This window comes from Bison bison, unplaced genomic scaffold (assembly GCF_000754665.1).
Source record: "Bison bison bison isolate TAMUID 2011002044 unplaced genomic scaffold, Bison_UMD1.0 scf7180017864508, whole genome shotgun sequence".
Lineage (NCBI taxonomy): Eukaryota > Metazoa > Chordata > Mammalia > Artiodactyla > Bovidae > Bison > Bison bison.
The window spans coordinates 4,075,252-4,089,490 of record NW_011495064.1 but is presented as its reverse complement, the minus strand read 5'-3'; the positions used below and the strand labels follow the sequence as shown (position 1 = coordinate 4,089,490).

General features: G+C 43.9%; 1 protein-coding gene across 1 annotated transcript in view; it reads right to left on the bottom strand.

Annotated features, from left to right (window-relative positions):
• The window catches only part of VWA3B (von Willebrand factor A domain containing 3B), a 200,621-nt gene extending 199,512 nt beyond the window's left edge, over positions 1-1,109 (bottom strand). Inside the window, exon 1 of the mRNA XM_010829610.1 lies at positions 617-1,109. The gene's annotated coding sequence lies outside the window, so the exon portion shown is untranslated. The remainder of the gene's footprint in view (positions 1-616) is intronic.
• Positions 1,110-14,239: the final 13,130 nt, after the last annotated feature.

The window sequence follows — 14,239 nt, the reverse complement described above, 5'->3', positions numbered from 1 at the left end:
TCTTCACCACTGAGCCATGTGGAACGCCACTTGGGGTGTGTTTTAAGTAAGTTCATTTGAAAACACAAGCGTCTTAAATTTCTTAAAAATTCACAATTCCCTGCGGTCTCAGTTTGAGAAATTGTTGCATCAGGACTTTACAGTGGCCTTGGCAGAATCTTCCTCTAATGCCTGTATGATACCTCTCAGGAGGACATAACACATACATTAGGCCCTCAGTCCTTCTGAAGTGTTTCTGGAAATCAAGATATGGAACTCATGATCCAGTAGGTTTCCAAATGTCAAGAGACACAAGGTAATGCCCAGAAAAGAAATGCCCGTGTCCTCTCTTACAGAACTCCAATCCCCATTCCCTGCTTTCCAAAAAATATTTAAGAAAGAAAAATAGAGGGACTTCCCTGGTGGTCCAGTGGCTAAGACTCTGCACTTCCAATGCGGGGAGCCTGGTGAGGGAACTAGATCCCACATGCCACAACTAAGAAATGGCCCAGCCAAATAGATAAATAAATGTTTTTTAAAAAGGAAAGAAAGAAAGAAAATAGATCAGTAGGGTCCAGAGACCAAAAGGAGTATTACTACAGTGAAGAAAAAAAAAAAAGTATGGTATGAAACTTACCTCTTGGCCTCCGGATATGTGATACTCCCTGGAGTTGGGCACAGCAACCCACTCCAGTATTCTTGCCTGGAGAATCCTATGGAGAGAGGAGCCTGGCAGGCTACCATCCATGGGATCACAAAGAGTCGGACATGACGGAAGTGACTTAGCACGCACATCATAGCAAAAGCTCATGAGACTCACAAAGAGAAGCTCATGGTGGCCATTCTGAAGTGTGCTCATGGATGACAGAGCAGCCTTCACAACAGAGCTGAAAGGCTGCAACCTCTGGAAACAGCTTACAGTACACGAGAAAGCCATCAGCACCTCCAAGGTAGGGCTGACCTTCAGAGTGCAGCCCTGAGGCTCATACCTCAGCGTGAGAACAAGGTGAAGGCAGTGCTCTCAGGCTCAGGCTCAGGAAGGTGCGCTCGGCATCAGAAGGGTTATGACAGGGAAGCCAGCTGCCGCACAGGAAGTGCAGAGTCCACTGGCGGCCTGGCAGGGCGTGTGGATCCTGAGTGACACTGTCAGCCTCGGTAGGAGGTTGGCCACTGTCACAGAGAAGCAGAGGATGTGCCTGTCCCTGAGCTGGGGGAGGAGGACCCAGAGGCCCAGGCCATTCAGTGGCAAAGCAGCTGCCAGCACCAGCGGTAGCAGGAACTCTGGCAAAGTCCAGCCACTCTCAGATTTTATGGAGCACTAAATACCTGGGAAGCATTGGGGTGGGTTGGTTTGTTTGTTTCTCACGGATACACTTCTTGGGACTTTCCTGGCGGTCCAGTGGTTAGTAGCTAAGATCTCACGTGTCGTTGTTCAGTGCCTAAGTCGTGTCCAGCTCTTTAGGACCCCGTGAACTGCAGCAAGCCAGGCTTCTCTGTCCCTCACTATCTCCTGGGTTTGCTTAAACTCAGGTCCATTGAGTCAGTGATGCCATCCAACCATCTCATTCTCTGTCGCCCTCTTCTCCTTCTTCCTTCAATCTTTCTCAGCTTCAGGGTCTTTTCCAGTGAGTCAGCTCTTCACATCAGGTGGCCAAAGTATGGGGACTTCAGCTTCAGCATCAGTCCTTTCAGTGAATATTCAGGGTTAATTTCCTTTAGGATTGACTGGTTTGACCTCACCTACTTCATGGCCAAAAACCAAAACATAAAACAGAAGCAATATTGTAACAACTTAAAGACTTTAAAAAATGGTCCACATAAAAAATTCTTTAAAAAACTAAACAAAAAGGGTAGACTTCTTTCTTCTTAAAAAAAAATTATTTGTTTATTTTAATTGAAGGTTAATTACTTGACAATATTGTGGTGGTTTTTGCCATACATGGACATGAATCAGCCATGGGTGTACATGTGTCCCTCTATCCTGAACCCCCTCCCACATCCCTCCCACCTCCCTCCCCGTCCCATCCCTCTGGATTGTCCCAGAGCACCAGCTTTAGGCCTATGAGGACAATTGCTGAGTTGCTTAGTATGTTTAGTCTTTTAAGAAACTGTCACAAAGTCTTTCTGCTGTACCATTTTACATTTCCATCAGCAAGGTGTAAGTGTTATTCTGAGATGTGTAAGGAAAGGAAAAGGAACTGGATATCTAAAACAATTTGAGAAAGAAGAGTACACTAGGAATGTTTTACAGTTTTCAGTATATAAGGCCTGAATATGTGTTAGATTTACACTTGTTTCTCTTTCTTTAATGATTGTAAATGATAGTGCATTTAAATGTTTAGGTTCCATCTGTTTGCTGTTAGTATCCAAATATACTACTGATTTTTTTTCGGCTGCGTTGGATCTTCTTTGCTGCAAGCAGTCTTTCTCTAGTTGTGCCAAGCGGGGGCTACTCTCTAGTTGCAGTGCGCAGCTCTCTCATTTTGGTGTCTTCTCTTGTTGCAGAGCACAGGCTCTAGGCATGCAGGCTTCAGTAGCTGCAGCTTCTGGGCTATACAGCGCAGGCTGAGTAATTGCGCTGCACGGCTTAGTTGCCCCACAGCATGTGGAAGCTTCCTGGGCCAGGGATCCAACTGGTGTTCCCTGCATTGGCAGGTGGATTCTTAACCACTGGACCACCAGGGAAATCTTACAGTTGATTTTTGCATATTGATCTGCATCCTGCAATTTTGCTTAAATCACTTATTAGTTATAATTTTTTTGTCTTCTGGTTTCAGTAGGTTCCCTGCAGTTTCCTTGTAGACAAGCATGTCCTCTGCAAATAGGGACAACTTTAGTTCTTTCTCTCTGATCTGTATGCCTTTAACTTCTTTTTCTTGCCTCATTATACTGACCTTTCAGCACTATGCTGAATAAGAGTGGTGAGAAAGGACATTCTTGCTTTATTACTGATCTCAGGGGGAAAGCAGTCTTTCACCATTTAGTACAATCTAAGGTATAAGGTTTTGTAAATGTTCTTTACTCCTGGAGAAGGAAATGGCAACCCACTCCAGTACTCTTGCTGGAAAATCCCATGGACGGAGGACCCCGGTGGGCTTCAGTCCGTGGGGTTGCTAAGGGTCAGACACGACGGAGAGACTTCACTTTTTACTTCCATGCATTGGAGAAGGAAATGGCAACCCACTCCAGTGTTCTTGCCTGGAGAATCCCAAAGACGGGGGAGCCTGGTGGGCTGCCGTCTATGGGGTCGAACAGAGTCAGACACGACTAAAGAGACTTAGCAGCAGCAGCAGCAGCAGTAAGGTATAAGGTTTTATAGATGTTCTTTACCCAATTGAGGAAGTTTCCCCATAATTCAGTTTTCTGAGAGAGTTCTTATTGGATGCTAAACTTCTTTTCTTCTTCTTTCATTGGTATGATCATGTGGTTTTTGTTCTTTAGTCTGATATTCTAGTAGACTACTATAATTGATTTTTTTATAATTAAGCAGTCTTGCAGTCATTTGGATAACTGAGCAGTCTTGCATCCCTAGAATAAATCCTACTTGTTGTGTCATATGCTTCTTTTTATATATTGTTGAGTTCTATTTGTTAATCTTATGTGAAGGATTTTTGCATTTACATTCATGAAGGATATTGGTATAAACTTTTCTTTTTGAATGTCTTTGTCTGGCTTAGTAGCAGAGTCCCTTGGACTGCAAGGAGCTAAAGCTGGTCAATCCTAAAGGAAATTAACCCTGAATATTCACTGGAAAGACTGAAGTTTCCGTACTTCAGCCACCCGATGCCAAGAGCCAATTCACTGGAAACGACCCCGATACTGAGAGAGATAGAAGGCGAAAAGAGAAGGGGGTGGCAGAGGATGAGATGGTTAGATAGCATCACTGACTCAATGGGCATGAATTTGAGCAAATTCTGGGAGATAGAGAAGGACAGGAAAGCCTGACGTGCTTCAGTCCATGGGGTCACAAAGAGTTGGACTCGACTTTGTGACTGAAAAACAATACTAGCTTCATAAAACAAGTTAGAATGTGTTCCCTCCTCTTCTACTTTCCAGCATAAATTGTGTAGAATCGGTGTACAATCTCTAACCTCTTGGTAGAATTTTTGAAGACTAGTTTTTTCTTTGGAGGGGAATTTTTAAATTATAAATTTAATCTCGTAATATTAATAGGGCTAATCGAGTGAGCTGATTCATAAATGTGAGTTGCGGTAGTTTGTGTATTTTGAGGACTTGGCACATCCTATCAACTTCTGTGAGTAGAGTTGTTTGTCGTGTTCTTTTATTATTTTTTTAATATGGAGAGGGTCTGTAATGACAGCCACTGTTTAATTTATGACAATGGTAGTTTGTGTCTTATTTCTTTTTTTTCCCCTTGTCAGTCTTGCCAGAGGTTTTAAATTTTATTGATTTTTTCAAAGAAACAGCTTTTTACTTCATTGATTTTCTCTATTTTTTCTATTTCATTTTCATTAATTTATGCTCTGATAGTTATTAATTACTTACTTCTGTTTGCTTCAGGTTTATTTTTTTCTTATTTTTCTAGGTCCTTGAGGTGGGAACTTAGGCTGTTGATTAGAAGCATTTCATCTTTTCTAATGTTTCCTTTTAGTGCTATAAATCTCCCTCTCAGTACTGTTTTAGTTGTGTCCCATAATTTTGAGTTGTATTTTCTTTCAGTCCAGTGTATTTTTTAATTGTCCTTAATATTTTTTGTCTCTTTAGTTTTTATTTTTTAAATTATGAAAGTATGATAACACATTTACAGGAGACTTGGAAAACACAGAACAAGGTTACATATAGTTCCACTATACATGACAATTATTTTAACTAGATAAATTAAGTTTTTAGTTGAAGTTTCAATATCAAACTCTCAAAAATTAATAGAATGAATATACAGAGAAGTAGAAGGTTATAGTCAGAGAAGGCAATGGCCACTCCAGTACTCTTGTCTAGAAAATCCCATGGACGGAGGAGCCTGGTGGGCTGCAGTCCGTGGGGTCGCTAAGAGTTGGACACGACTGAGTGACTTCACTTTCACTTTTCACTTTCATGCATTGGAGAAGGAAATGGCAACCCACTCCAGTGTTCTTGTCTGGGGAATCCCAGGGACGGGGGAGCCTGGTGGGCTGCCGTCTATGGGGTCGCACAGAGTCGGACACGACTGAAGCGATTTAGCAGCAGCAACAGAAGGTTATAATAGACCTGAAAAGCACTATGAACCAAGACAGTTTTCACACAACAGTAGGGTACAAATTCTATTCAAGTTCCCATAAGCTATAAACTAAGAGACACTGGAACATATCCAGGTACAAGGCATAAAAGTTTCATGGTCTATTGAAATCATACAGAATCTGTTCTCTTATCACTGTGGATTTATGTTAGAAATCAATATTAAAAGATACTTGAAAATAACCCATGTATTTTCAAGTACAATGTGACATTTACCAAAAGAGACCTTTGACTTAGCCATTGATAGCCTCAATAAAGTTAGAAGGCTGAAAAGACACAGAGGATGATTGCAGTCCAGTATATATTTTTTTAATTTCCCTTGAGAGTTCCTCTTTTATCTACAGATTAATTAAAAGTGTGTTGTTCAGTTTCCAGGTGTTTGACCTTGGCATCTATTGTCTTTTTCTTTAACTCAGTTTGAGACCTTTCTGATTCTTGATATCATGAGTGATTTGTTTGTTGACTCCTGGACATTGCAAGCATTGCTATGAGACTCTGGATCTTACTTAAACCTTCGGTTTTAGTTAACTTCTTTTGACAGCATTCCAGCAGCAGTGAGGTTGCCACCTTCTTACGACAGGTGAGGGTAGAGTCCAGCCTCCCAGCTGGCCTCCTTTGACACTCGAGGGTGATGGGACTCTTCATTACTGCTGGGTGGGGTGAAAATTCTGGCTCCTGACCAAGTTGCACCGCCCTGGCTGGGAGAAGTAGGAGTCTGTCATGAATTGCTTTCCACTGACACCATCTGGGAATGGCCTAGTTATTGCTGGGCAATAGCCAACACCCTAATTCTCCACTTGCCTTCTGAAACTACATAGGTAGAGGAATTGGGGCACCTGTTTATACCCGGTCAGGTGGGGGTCTAGGCTTCCCACTCAGCCTTTGCTGGAACAGGTGGGAGTGGTCCACGGGCTTTTCTGTAGTCTTCAGCTGGAGGAGAACAATTAGTGTCTAATGGTTTCCGGTCCTGTAGGCGGTTCCTTTCCTGGTCTGCTGAGGTTTTTATTTTGTCCACAGTATTGGCATTTCCAGGCTTCCAGCTTCTTCTACTCTAAACCTGAAATGTAAAAGGCAAACAACAACAACAAAAATCTGGGGAGCTCACCGCCACGGTCATTTCTTGAATCCCGACGCCTAAGCTAGTCTGCCTCCTCCTCTCCACCTTCAGAGTCTCCTTTAGTTTGTTTTGCATATAATGTCAATGTCATTTAGTTACACTTAGTAGGAGGACTTGCACCCACTCTGTCTCCAAGAAGTTCACTGGTGTATCTTTAAGTTTATTTTGGGGGACTTCTCTGGGGGCCCAATGGCTAAGACTCTGTGTTCCCAGAGTAGAGGGCCTGGGTTCGATCCCTGGTCAGAAAACTGGATTCCACAGGCCACAATTAAGACCTGGTACAGCCAAATAAGCAAATAAATATTTTTAAAAATAAAATAATTTGCTGAATTGCAACTATCATTAAGGTCTCAGTCTACTTAAGCAGTGGGAACTTAATTTGAATTACATTATCACAGAATCTATCTGAAGACCTTGTAGGGCCTTAAGCACGTAGGAGGGTCAGCAGGTACATTTTGATGAGAATCAGGAGAACGTGAACCACAGGCCACAGCCTGGAGCCCAGTTAGGCTGAGCGGCACTGAACAAGACAGCAGGTAGCAAAGGAAGGAGTGTGTTGCGAATTGGAGGAAAAGTTACAGACATAAATAAAAAGGAAACCTGGAAGATAAACAACCTTGAATCAAAATATTACTGGTGGCTGACACTGCCTGCTCAGGGAGCAGAGGCATGAAGACTTTTTCCTCCCAATTTTAGGCATTTTGCTTGAGGCCAGAGACTCAAAAATAATATAACCATAAATGTGAACATGTGTGTTTTCTTCTTATTTTGTTTCACCCTCACAGCATCTCTGAAAAGAAGCTATTTACATGTCCATGGTATAGATGAAGAAAATTCAATTCATGAAGAGAGTTTTTTGGGACTTCCTGGTGGTCCAGGGGCTAACATTCTGCGTTCCCAGTGCAGGGGCCCGAGCTCCATCTGGTGTCAGAGAACCAGATCCCACACGCCACAACAAAGGCTGAAGATCTCACATGCCACAACGAAGACCCAGCAGAGCCAAATAAACAAAAATTAAAAATAAAAAGATAAGGGTTTTTCAAGGAGCAAGGAGAAACACCACCATCAGCCTAGCTCCTTTCAGAACATTATGCTTGCAGCTCACCCCAGGGGCTGCTGGCACATTTGGAGATAAGTCCTGCCAATGGGAGGTTGAACAGAAAGGATAAGGGATAAATGGCAGAATGGGTCAGCTTCACAGACCCGTGACAAGTGTGACCATGCAGGGCCACTTGTTCAGAGGGGCCTTGATGCTTGAGGCTTCGTGTTCAGTGGTTGCCATCTTGAAATTCTTAATGATTTGTGTTTTGTGAATGAAGTCTAATGGAACATGTGCCAGGGGCTTGGAGCCTCTGCTCACATGTGGTCCCACCTCCTGCTGCCTCCCAGTTACCCAGGGCTCAGTTGCCCACCCCGGGTCCCCACCCAGCAGCCCTTGTTGCCCTCCACCCCTGCTGGGGGCTGGGCTCAGACTCACAGAGGGTCAAGATTAAGCACACTTGTCCTGTGCACCGAACTGTGGGTTGAGACCCTGGGTGTCTGTGAGCATCTTCACTCGCCCCGTGAAAATCCCCAGGCATGCGGGGCATTAAATACGGAATTTAAAAACACCTTATCAGGCTTCCCTGGCAATTCAGTGGTAAAGAATCCACTTGCCAATGCAGGAGACACGGGTTCAGACACGGGTTCTGGACCCTGAAAGCCACAACCAGTGAAGCCTGTGTGCCCTAGAGCCCATGTTCTGCACCAAGAGAAGCCACTGGAGTGAGAAACTCGAACACCTCAACTAGAGAAAAGCCCGTGTGGCAACGAAGACCCAGCACAGCCATAAGTAAATAAGATCATTTAAAAAACAAAATAAAACAAAAACACCTTCTCAGATAAAGAGAAATATAGAGTCACAATAGAAAGGAAGACATGCTTTCCTCCTGGTAAACAAGGGGTCCCACATTTTCATGTTGCACTGGGCCCCACACATGATGTAGCCAGCCTTGTCATTAGTGACACAACGTAGAGTGTGTATAAGCCACCTGCTCAGCCAAGGAGCCCCTGGGCAATTTGCTGGCACACTTAAGCATGTCAGCCCTGGCACACTGAGACATATCTGTAAAACTAACTGTAGCACCCCAGGGTCAACCAGCATGTCCACACTGCTCTCAATACCCTTCGGTCTTTGCCTTGCTCTGCAGTTCAGAACTATGCAATCAGCTACAGACTCCCACACATAGAGCCCCAGCTCAGCCTTTCCAGCCAAGAAAACACATACTCTTAGCTTTGGAATATTCTATATATAAATAAGGGCTTCCCTGGTGGCTAAATAGTAAAGAACCCACCTGCCAATGCAATAGATGAAAGTTCAATTCCTGGGCCAGGAAGATCCCCTGGAGTAGCAAATGGTAACCCACTCCAGTACTCTTGCCTAGGAAATTCCATGGACAGAGGAGCCTGGTGGGTTACAGTCCATGGGGTAGCAAAAGTGTCAGACATGACTAAATAGTAACAGATACATGAATAAATTATGTGAATTTTGTTCACTGCTAAACTCCATCAGGAGACTCATGCGGAGGCAGATACCAAGTAGTTCTGGGAACTTCCCTGGTGGTCCAGTGGTTAAAACTTTGTGTTCCCAATGCGAGGGACATGGATTGAATCCCTGGTTGGGGAACTAAGATCCTGCATGCTGTGTGGATCAGCAAAAAAAAAAAAAAAAAAGGAGTCCTGAGCTCATTTCTTAATGCTGGCCTTCTACAGAAGCCTGGAGAAAACACTCAAGTTGTCCTTCACCTTCTGCCAGCATTTGACCCTTGACTTCCACAGATCCAGGCTGCAGCGTTACCCTCATATTCCTGAGTATGTGCCAGCCTTTTCAGATTAAACACTATTGCTGTCCAGAGTGGGGCTCATCTCTGCTCCAGGTCTGCCATGATCTCTCCTGTGGCTTCTCCACTTACTGGTGTTGCTCTGGGGATATTCAGCCCTGCTCTTGTTGTCGCTTCCAGCAACAGCTGACCGGTAGGAGAGGCTCCCTGGGCCTGCTCCCAGACAGCTGGCAGAAGCAGAGGCAATGCACTTGAGCCCTGTAGCCTGGACACGGAAGGGAAGCAGTTGGGTCAGGCAGGGGCAGCCGGGCTGAGGGGGTTCTCCTGCCCCGTGACTGGCAAAGCTCAGGACACAGAGACCAGAAGGATGTGCCCAAAGGACAGCCACCAGCTTCCTTATTGCCATCCATTTGGGGTCCACTGAGGGGCATAGGGAATATGCTTGTATTTACAGAAAGAATTAAAGTGTAAATGAAGAGCTTGCCGCTGTGGGAGCCCCAGACGGACCAAAGCCTGTACCCACAGCCAAGCCCACTATGGCTAGAATCTTCCATGGGTCTCCAGAAAATGAGCTCAGCCAACAGGTAGCTCAGCTGGTAAACAATCTACCTACAATGTAGGAGACCCCAGTTCGATTCCTGGATTGGGAAGAGCCACTGGAGAAGGGATAGGCTACCCACTCCAGTATTATTGGGCTTCCCTGGTGGCTCAGCTGATAAAGAATCTGCCCGTAATGCAGGAGACCTGGGTTCGATCCTGGGTTGGGAAGATCCCCCTGGAGAAGGGAATGGCTATCCACTACAGTATTCTGGCCTGGAGAATTCCTTGGACTGTGGTCCACGGGGTCGCAAAAAGTCGGACACGACTGAACAACTTTCACCTTCAACATAAGACACTTGTGTAACCCACTTCCTCAAAAGTCACAATAAAATCTCTGCTCTGGGACTTCCCTGGTGGTCCAGTTGAAAGTTTGCCTCTCAATGCAGGGGACAAAGTTTTGATCCCTGGTTCAGGAACTAGAAACCCACATGCTGTGGGGTAACTAAGACCCTATGCAGCCAAATAAATAAATATTAAAAAAAAAAAACCCCTTATGCTTCAATGAGACTGACTGCAAATGGGTATAAGGAATTGTACTGGGATGATAGAAATGTTTGCAAATTAAATTGGTTGTACAACTCTGTACCTTTGCTAAAAGGCCTTGAATTGTACACTTAAACAGGTGACTTTTATGATCCACTGATTATTAGATAAAAGTCTTGCAAGAAAAAAGAGAAGCATACATATTCTCATTCCCTTGAGAATTCCTGTCCATTCAGATCCCAGCTTCAGACTGCATTTATGACCTTGTTTTTCGATCAGTTTTGAAAAATGGAGGTATAATTTAAATGTATAGCTTGATGAATTTAGACAAGTGTATATATCTGTGTAATCACTGTCATGATCATGATATACAACATTTCTATCCTCCCAAAAAATTTCCTCTGAACTCTCTGCAGTCAATTCAGTCCTAGCCCCAGGCCACCAGTGATCTGCTTTTTGTCACTGTAGATTAGTTCTGAGTTTTCTAAAATTTCATATTAATGTACTCTTTTGCGCCTGAGTTCTTTTGCTCAACATAATGTTTTTGAGACTCATCCTTTGCCCCCTTTAAAATCAAACAAAATAAATTTGTGTTGGTGATTTCTTTAAAGTGAGATGACATCTCTTTGACAAGAACAAGTTTTCTAAACTAAGAAACAACCTTCCTTCATTAGTCTAAAGCTCCTAATTGATAATATTTTTTCTTAATAATGAGTTCAGAAGAAGAAATTTCACTTTAATTTAGAATGAATTTTTATATTATCTTTGTTTAATTTTTCATATTTTTTGGCCATCTTGCATGATATTGGAAGCTTCCCAGATGGCCCAAGTGGTAAAGAATCTGCCTGCTAATACAGGAGATGCAAGAGAAGCAGGTTCGATCCCTGGGTTGGTAAGATCACCAAGGAAATAGCAACCCACTCCAGTATTTCTTGCCTGGAAAATTCCATGGACAGAGGAGCCTGGCAGACTACAGTCCATGGGGTCACAAAGAGTTGGACACGACTGAGCACGCACATACACACACACACACACACACACACACACACACGGCACTGGGGACCTTAGTTCCCCAACCAGGAATAGAACCCATGCCCCCTGCAGTGGAAGCACAGAGTACTAACCACCGAACCATCAAGAGATGTCCTCTGCTCAATTTTTTAAAAAATGAAAAAGAAAAAGGGTCAGGCTGGAGGGAAAGAAACACACAAAACAAAAGTATTTTAAACTAAAACAGTTTCTTAAAGATGTCACACCTTTAGTTTTCAAGCCCAATGAGTAATTTCCTCAGGAGAGGCAGAACGCTTCACCTTATGGCTGGCAAAAGACACACAAGTCATTGTTGAAAGATTGAATAAGTTTGACGATGTTTATAGGAACAGACAATGTCTCTCCAAATGCACCTAAATTACTGAATGGAGCAGTCAGTATGAAATCTGCCTTTTGCTGTGGGCAAGTTGTGCTCACAAGATAACAAGCAGTCACTGAAGATGCTGAGTGACTTTTTAAAACATCCAAACCAAAGGGAACAAAATGTGGGTGTTGGCTGACAAAGGAGTACGCTGAGTCGAAAATGAAGCCACGAGTTGTTATTGAAGCTGAAGGGTTGACCTCAAATGGTTTAAGCCACTTGAGGAAGGAGACAACAAGACCATGAGAATAAGCAGAAGCTGGCTTTGCATGGAGCGCACAGGCCTCCATCTCTGCCTCCCACACTAGAAAAAGAAATGGTTCCATAAACACTTTCCAAAGAGGTTAGGTGTTTCTCTGCACCGTACCCTAACAAAACCCCCCATCTCCAGAAGTTTCCAAGAACATGGTCTTAGAAATCTGTTTCCATGACTAACATGTAAACAGACATCTGAAGCTTCTACTTCCCGTTGCCTGTCATTCTAACCAGTTGTATCATTTTTCAAGCATTTTGGCTTAGAAGAGCACCTGGAAATTGGGTCATTTGTCAGGACACAGATGGACCTAGAGACTGTCATACAGAGTGAAGAAAGTCAGAAAGAGAAAAACTAATATTGTACATTAATGCGTATATGAGGAATCTAGAAAAATGGTACAGATGAACCTATTGCAGGGCAGAAATAGAGATGCAGATGCAGGGAACAGATGTGCAGACACAGATCGGGGGTTGAATTGGGCAAGTGGGATTGATGTATGTGCGTTGCCATGTATAAAACAGACAGCTAGTGGGAAGCTGCAACAGCCAACCACACCCTCTCCTTTGGTATAAAAGAAGCCTGAATTCTCATTTAGTTAAGGTGGGTTTTTTGGGACACTAGTCCAACATCTTCTTGGTCCATTGGCTTTCCAAATAAAGTCACTATTCCTTGCCCCAGCAACTCATCTCTCAACTTATTGGCCTATCATGAGGTAAGCAGCACAAGCTTGGACATCATGGTAACATCACCTTCTCCAGGAAGCCAGCCAGGGTTAGGAGCCACTTCTCTAAGACTGTATTTGATCCTGTTTAACTCCCTGGTGAAATAAGATTTGTTAAATAATAATCTTTTGTTTCCCTGGTAATTTCTCCTAAGCAAATGCTCAGCCTTAATATGGTCAAAGATATGGTAGAATGGGGGCGGGGGAGAGGGAGCATGGGGGAAATACTAGTTAGGTTCTTTCAGACTTTTGGATTCAATAACCTGGGTATCTATGGGAATGTGGAGGATGGAAGCATAAACATTATGTTTGGTAGGAGTGAGGTTTGAGGTATACAGGACTTGCTTCCATTCCTGCCAGGCTCTAGAATATTCCTCCTGGTGTAGCGGGAGGAGGATAAAGAGGGGAAAGAGGAGAGCAGAGGGTTGAAGGGTTTCAGGGAGAGGCTCAATCTGGCTTCCCTGGAAGAGTCTTAGGTAATGTTTTTCTGGGGACAAGTGTTGATGGGGAACAGTTCAAAGCACTTTATAGGCATTTAATCCTCACAAATCCCTGGGAGAGAAGTATTATTATTTACGAATGAGGGATTGAGGTCTAGAGAGGTTAGTGACTTGCACAAAGACTCACCTCAGGACAGCAGGTATGGTAGCCTTTAGCATGTCCTCCAGTGAGCCCAGCGTCCTGGGATTCCTATCCTTGTGTGGTTGTCCATAGTGAATCAGGATCAGTCTGTGGGACCCAACCAATATGGCAGAAAGGATGGCGTATCACTTTCAAGGCTCAGTCGCAAAAGAAGGAAGCATGAGAGCCAGAATTCGAAGGCTGCTTTTGGAGACACTTTCCCAAGGGCAGAGGGATGAGCTGCAGGAGTCCTTGCCTCACCGGGCAGTGGTATCTGGTCTGAAAAGATTGTGAATAATGCAGTCCCAGAGGTAGAAAGCAAGTTCATATCTGGTCGGGGAATCAGGAAAGTCCTGTGAGGCTTTAAAGGATAAGCAGGATTTTTATCAGCAGAGCTGGTTATTAAGAAAGAGAAGAATTCCAAGTGGAGAAATTAGAAAGAGTGATGGGCAGAGGTGTGCTGAGTGAGCAGCATACACGGCCATCTACATCAGGGGAAATGGGGGGACAATGCTACCATATCATAGTGTTGTCAACTGAAAAGTAAATGCACACCCTCCACATCGAAAACTGTGTTTTATTCAGTGGACAAAACTGAGACTTTTAGTCCAGCAAACAGCCTCTCATATAGCACTGAGGGATGGCTCAGAGAGGAAAGGGAGGAGCCAGGATATATAGGAGTTTTGCAACAAAAACCAGGTAGTCAGAACATCCAAAGATTACGGTTAATTAAAGAAAACCAGACATTGCAAGTTAATTAATTTAATGCTTTGGTGGCTGAGACAGTAAAAAGACTGCCTGTAATACAGCAGGCCTGGGTTCAATCCCTGGGTTGGGAAGATCCCCTGGAGAAGGAAATAGCAACCATCCAGTATTCTGCCTGGAGAATCCCATGGACAGAGGAGCCTGGTGGGCTTCGGTCCATAGGGTCGCAAAGAGTCGGACACGACTGAGCAACTAACACTTTCTATGTATGGGAAGATGCAAGAGTCTGAGATCA